Genomic DNA, 7,386 nt, shown 5'->3' on the forward strand with positions numbered 1-7,386 from the left:
CACACATGGTATGCACTCTCTGATAAGTGGTTATTAGCCCAGAAGTTCAGAATACAGGAAGAACAACAACCCACAAACCACAAGAAACTCAAGAGAAGGAAGACCAAAAGGTGGACATTTCATTCCTTCTTATAAATAAATATTTTTAAAAAGGTGTCATAGCATGCCACAATAGATTTCATGAGTGCTACTAGAATAAACCAAAGCACAAATAAGTTAAATACTTTTAATGTCCTCTCAGTTGGCCACTGAATTATTAGTAATAAAAATTTCACTTGTAATATAAAACACCTGTAAATGAAGAATTCCTATAAAATTGGGATTGATCTCTTTGCTATCCCAATATGTAATGCCAGTCATACTTGTTTCTTAATAGAAGTTAGATCCTGGAGTAGTCATTTGCTTTACCATGCTTGCTACAGCAGAGGGCACTAGGTGATCTAGATAGTTTCTAACTCCAGGTGGCAACAGAGTTAAGAGAATCATCTTTCTAAACTGCATAGCTGTGAGTTTCAGAAACATTCAATATTCCAAAACTAGGATGACCAATGAACAAAAGAGAGGGTACTTGAAATATGAACATTATATCACTCATATTAATGTTCTAGATGTCTCATAATTGTGGATGTTTAAAGTTACTCCGCTTATGAAATGCCTTGTTATTCTCGTGCAAGCCTCTCCTGGGACCAACCGAAAATATCAAAATAGCAGGTAGTACATAAAAGAGTGGTGGCTTAGTGTCACGGACTGGGATTTCTTACGGGGTCCCTTGTTCTGTGGGACAATGGGTTCTGGCCAGGTGTGTACGGGATTCAGCTTTGACAAACAGACTAGACACGAGTGGTGTAAGGTCTGAATGTATTTCTCAAAAAATGACATGAGGCTTTTATAATCATTGTAAAAGAGAAATGAAAAATCTGGCAGCTCAGTAGTCGAGGTACATCTGAGGCCATCTAAAACACACTGGGTCTAAAACAGCAGCCATCTCCTCTGGACTGGTGTAGCACCCCCCGGGCTCCGAGTATGTTCGGGCTGTATGGTCCTGGCCGGAGTCCAGGGGGCTGCGGGTGCACCAGCCAAGAAAGTAGAGACTCGAATCTCGAATCTTCAATGCTGAATGCTCAAATCTTGAATGTTCACTCTCTTGAATCTCAACTGGTGCTGCACCCCCCCCCCCCAAGTGCTCTGGTCCCGGGGGGTGGGGGGGCCCCTACGGACTTCTACTTAAGTTCTGGTTCTAGTCCGAGTGCGAGCGAGTCCAAATGCTGAAGTGCACACTACTGAATCTAGAATGCTGAATGCTGTAGACTCCCTCACACACACACTTTCAGATTAAGGTCTCGCCCATCTTAGGTAAAACGTCCACTATGCTAATCTTTTGGGGAAGTAGAGACAGTCTCTTGCTAACTCCTAGGAGTGGTTCAGCTGTAGTACTTGACTGAGAATGAGGATTTTACTTGACCTTGTCCTGGGATAAGTCTCTCATTCTGTGAGCTTCAGTGCCCTACCCACAATGCTGGAGGCAATTAGTTTGGATGGCTTAACATTCCAAGCCAGGGTTTGACTGGGACGTTGGAACATTGGTGAAGGTCAGAGAGCAATGTCCAAATTTTCTCTTACTAGTTGTAAAGAAATGATATCTTGGTGGGCCCCTAGCACACAAGTACGAGGACATATCTGGGCTACCTCTGAGTTTGGGGTGCCAGGCGACAATATGGAGGCAGGAGACTGACTTTCCTTGAAGTTTACGCCTCAAATACAGCCGTCATGCAAAGTGTGCGTGGCAGCTTAGCTACCGGATAAACCCTGGGCTAGAGGCCCAAAATAGGCAGGAGAGTTTGAGAGAGCTTTCCCCTTTCCTCCTTATTTTTGCCATTTATTAATGATAAAAGCTGTAGAAAATTAATCTCCTTTTCTATATCTAAAAAGTAATGTCAAGCCAGGCATGGTGCCATACAACTCTAATCCTGCACTCTGGAGGCAGAGGTAGACTTATCTCTGTGAATTTGAGGCCAGTCTCTACTACATAGTGAATGCAGCTCAGGACAACCAGAGCTACATAGAGAGACCCTAACTCAAAAAACAAAACAAAACAAAACAAAAGTAGCCGGGCGGTGGTGGCACATGCCTTTAATCCCAGCACTTGGGAGGCAGAGGCAGGTGGATTTCTGAGTTCGAGACCAGCCTGGTCTACAGAGTGAGTTCGAGGACAGCCAGGGCTACACAGAGAAACCCCGTCTCAAAAAAACAAAAAACAAAAAACCAAAAAGTAAAAAGGGATGCCAATTTCTCTCCTACGCATTAAAATGATAATGTGTTGCAAAATGTGATAAGTGTACACAATACGGGGTTCGGTGGTACTGGTGGTTTCGTGTGTGTGTGTGTGTGTGTGTGTGTGTGTGTGTGTGTGTGTGTGTGTGTGTGTTTCCTTTGATGCAAGATCTCATGTAGCCCAAATTGACCTTGAACTCAGTATCTAGTTAAGATCTAGTTAAGGCTGGTATTGAATTCATAATTCTCCTGCCTCTATCTCCCAAGAGCTTGGATTATAGATATAGTCTACCATATCTGCTCCCCTGAGATATTATTAAAGCCATGAAACTGCATACTTTTAGAAAAAGGAATCCCAGGGTTGGCAAGATGCTTGACCCTTAGCCCAACAGCCTGGGTTTGATCCTCAGAACCCCCCACCCCATGGTGGAAAGAGAAGAACAAACTCTGCACATTGTCCTAAGACCTACGACATGAGTGTGCATACACATGTGCACACACGCGCTAATTAAATAAATGTAAAAGAACAAAAAGACAATCCCACAAAGACAAATGCGGTCTTACATATGGTCTCTTGATGCCAGGCTGGGAGGCTGGCTTTGGAATCTCCTAATCTTCTGGTGATGTGGGGGCAGGAATTAGACACTGTTACATTCTGTCAAAGCACTTTTAATGCTAGAGATAAAGTTTTTATTGTAAACAGCCCTCTTAATAATATTTGTTTGAGATAAGCTAAGCTGTTGGCAGCTGAGTTATCTGGCTGTCTAAATGATAGCTGTCAGAACCATCTCCGATCCCCTCCTTCCCTGGCCGCACTGAACAAAGCAGTGTTGTCCAGCAGCCAGCTGGACCGCGATCATGCCAGCAGCAGCTGTTTTGAACCCTGCGCGGATGACTTCAGGACAGATACCCTCATTACAGTTAGAGCCGCTTCCTCTTGAAGGCCTGCTCTAACCTCAGAAGGCACCAAGGCTGTGCAGGCCGCAACTGTTTCAAACTGCTTAGACCAGACTGCCACGACATGCCACTGTGAATTCTAGATGACCTGCTCACTATGGAGACATTTTCAGCCAGACTAAAGCTGCAGGACCTCACTTGGTGGCCTGTAACTGGTATGAGGGAGGGAGTGTCGTGATTGGTCAGTGTCGGGGACTGTGCTGTGGCTGAAGCTTACACACACACAGTCTTCCTTTGTGGTGACTGATTCGGGTGTCCTTGTCACACGCACACACCTCTGGCTCTCTATGCAGGCTGGCCAGATGCTTTGTGAGCAAACCAGAGGATACTCTCCTATACTGGCCCCCAGTTTGGCAACATCAGACCCAGTAAAAAGCTTAGCCTGCAACTAGAGAGCTGTCTCAGCAGCTAAGAGCACTTCTGTGCCTTCAGAGCACTAGAGTTGGGTTCCTAGCACTCACATTAGGCAATGCACAGCTATGCGAAACTCCAGCTCCAGGGGATCTGCCGCTTCTGGCTTCCTTGAGCATTTGAACTCAGTGAACATACCCACATGCAGACACATATAGCAATATATAGTTTTAAAGCAATAAAAATAAATCTCTAGAGAATAAAAAAACCAATTAAGTGAAAAGCACGGCTTGAGAGGTCATTGAATGAAAAACTGCTTCTAGGTAAGGTTTATTGTAGCTATAAGAGAGAGCATAGCCACAGGTGTAGACAGAGGCAGAGGTAGGTATCTGGAAGAGTCCCGAGTTAACATGGCCAGACTGAGTGGGGCCAAGTGAAGAGAGACGGGGAAGGAGAGCAGGAGATGATCCTTGACCAAGAGGAGATGCCTGGGCTAGAAGACTGGCTAAAAGATCAAAGGAGCAGGTAACCAAAATGGCTCAGTTACATAGTGATAAGGGAAGAGGAGGGCTCAGCCCAGTCCCTGGGCTGGAGAAGTTTAGGGGGAAGAGGGGGATGCTAACCAGAAGGACCTTGTACCTAATACAGACTGAGGGATGCTGGGAGAACCTGGGGACAGCATCAGCTTTCCTGTGCTAGCAGGCAACGCAGTGTGCTGGATTAGAGGTGTTAATACTGGCTGTAAGATCTAAAGGTGAAGAACTATGGGCTCTGGTCACTGGAAGGGCTGTGTCTTGGGGATTGTGATGGCCTAGGCATAAGAGCTGCAACACTTGACTCTGGTGCTGTGGGCTCCAGCAGGCAAGGCCCATAGGAGCACTGTAGTACTGGAAGGCACAACCCCCTGCCACCAATGCTGCCACCCTGCTTTTGCAGCTAGTGCATTGTTCCTGGAAATTGAGGATTCTGAAAGTTAAGAAGTTAAGCCTACTAGCTATTAAAAGTCAGTGTAATAAGCTTCCAAGCTAAGCATCTAGGGCTATAAGTCTCTAGCCTTTAAAGGCTAGATCAATAAGCCACTGGTTCTCAGAGCTTGGAACTATACATCTCTGGTTCTTTCAGCCTGACACCTAGATTTTGAACACTCAAAGGCCCATCCACAGCCTTGACCTAGAGAGAGCAAAAGGATCCCTAGACAGCTGATTGTTTACACCAGCAGTAATGTGTATCATACCAGTTGAGGCAAAGATACATAGAAATTATGGAACCAGTTCCAAGGTGCCTTCTCCAGTTCCTTCTTAATTTGTTGTTGTCCTTTGGCACCACAGCTGCTGTTTATATTATTTGGGGATGGTGGTGTCACTCCATAGCCCAGAGTGGTCTGGAACTCATTATGTATCCCAGGCTAGCCTGAAAGTCATAGGAATTCTCTTGGCTTGGCTTCCTGGGTGCTGTAATTATAGGCATGAGCCAACACTCCCAGGTCCTTGGTGATGTTTTGTATGTCCCTTTTCCACATTGAAAAAGAAACATAAATGAGTTTGGTGGACATTTTCTGAAGAGCCCTTGTATCACGTAATCATCGGTGGTTCCCATCTGTTTGCACAAAGAGATTTTTGCAGCAGTTTGCAGGGACGTGCATCTAGCTGGTTTATATTCACTTCCTTAAACAACATCCGTCATCACTCACAAGCTTCGTCGTTCACATGAGCACTCCACAGCAGCACATCCGCACTGCCTTCACGAGTAATGTTTCCAGAAACAAGGGGGTATGATTGTTTTATTTATATGCACCCCAAATAAAGAACAAGACCAAATGATTATCTTAAAACGAAAAAGCATCACTCAAGGAAGTTTGCTTTTTAATAATGGTAGAGCCCACAGAACTGTTGGGAAACTAGCTTTCTGGGTATTCTACTATTGTTTTGTTAAGGAGATCAAGTTTATTCTGAATAGATACTATAGGACCTATGGGAAGTAGTGGAGATACATTGTGTATGGGATGAGGGTGAGAGAAAAATCGAACACAGTCCCTACCCATTCACAGAGTTTATAGTAGGGGATAAGGGTGTGATGCAGACAGATTGTGTATGTTTGGAAAAAGAGTTGTGAATAGTGAGTTTATAAAGGAAATAAACATGCAACTAAAATGATAAGGAACAGAAGAAAACCTTCTTAGTGTGCTTAGGAAGTCAAGTCTAAAAAAGATGCTGTCATCTCCTCCACCCCGAGAAGTACAGAGTTTTAGGGCCACTGAAAGAAAAGCAAAGTGCGCATGGCACACAGGAGAAGAATGACTTGAAATGAGGTTGAGTCGTACAATTGAAATCACATCCCGGTGGAGTTTTACTGTTGTGTTTGACGTGCTTGTTATTACTATCACTATTCACCCAAGGCTGGTCTTGAACTTGCAATCCTCTTGGCCTTAGCCTCCCAAGTGCCAAGATTACAAGACTGTGCTGCCACACCTGACTCCAGAGTAAGTGCTTAGAATTTATTCTGAGTAGAAAATAGGAAGCTATGAATCAGTGGGAAAGGTCTTACTGAGGAAGCATAAGGACCACATTTGAACCATGTAAAAGCCAGGTGCGGGAGCTGAATGCAGCAGAAACTGGAGGATCTGTTTATCCCAAAGACAGGGGAGAAAGACCACCAAACCAAATCATCATGGCCAAGTTAATTAAAGCAAGCACTTGGTGAAAGCAAGCTCTTTAAAATTCATGTACATGGCCTGCCTGTGGTCAGCACTGGATGGAAGGAAGACAAGGTTTTTATAGTTCATAGGTAGTAGGTTTCCTAACGGGGATGTATAGGCATGGGCTGCGGGAGCAGAACAGTAAGCCTAGCAAGTTAGTCCCTCCTGAAACAAAGAGGCGGTTTCAAGGTGGGCATAACTAGGTAGTTATAACAAGGTACTCATCACAGCCCTTTTGAAACTAAGGTAGGGTTGCAAGATTGTTATAAACAACTTCTTTGAAACAAAGACATAATTGCCATTCGTGGAACAGGTAATACAGAGCATCTGTAGTTAAGGCTACAGGTAGGGTATAGGCCAGTCCTTGAGAAGCAGAGGTTTAATCATAAACTAGGTTTGTCCTTGCTATAAGATGGCTCTTAAAACAAAGATGAAGAGCTGGAGAGATGGCTCAGCGGTTAAGAGCACTGACTGCTCTTCCAAAGGTCCTGAGTTCAAATCCCAGCAACCACATGGTGGCTCACAACCACCTGTAATGGGATCTGATGCCCTCTTCTGGGGTGTCTGAAGACAGTTACAGGTAATAAACAAAGAAGTTTTTAAAAAAAGATGAAGGCAATCTGGTTCTTCAGGTGTAGCTCTCGTCACTCAGTCTAGACAATTGATGTTCAGGTTCAACGACAGAGCTTTTTTCAAAAAATAAAGTGAAGGGTCTGGCAAAATGGCTCGGCAGGTAGAGGTGTTTGCCTCACCAAGCCTGAAGACTTAAGTTCAGTTGCCGGAAGCCACATGGTAAAAAGAGAGGACCAACTCCTGAAAGTTGTCCTCTGACCTCTGTTGTGAACACCCTTGCCTGAGAAAGAAATGCATTCTGTGTTTGAGAGTATTTTGACCTTTGGCACACTAGGGACAGAAGGAAATAGTGTGCACAGCGGCTTTCCAGCTCATGAAGCATGAGTGTGCTAGTCTCTTAAGACATAAAGGCTCCGTACGTCCCCGAGTATTTCTTGTCTTTGTTCTTGATAATCTAGTAAGCAAAATCTTCTATTCCTTGTCAACATGGATTAATAACTGTATAGTGTCTTTGCAGGTACTTTATCCTGATAAAAGCT

The sequence above is a fragment of the Mastomys coucha genome, unplaced genomic scaffold (genome assembly GCF_008632895.1).
Source record: "Mastomys coucha isolate ucsf_1 unplaced genomic scaffold, UCSF_Mcou_1 pScaffold1, whole genome shotgun sequence".
Lineage (NCBI taxonomy): Eukaryota > Metazoa > Chordata > Mammalia > Rodentia > Muridae > Mastomys > Mastomys coucha.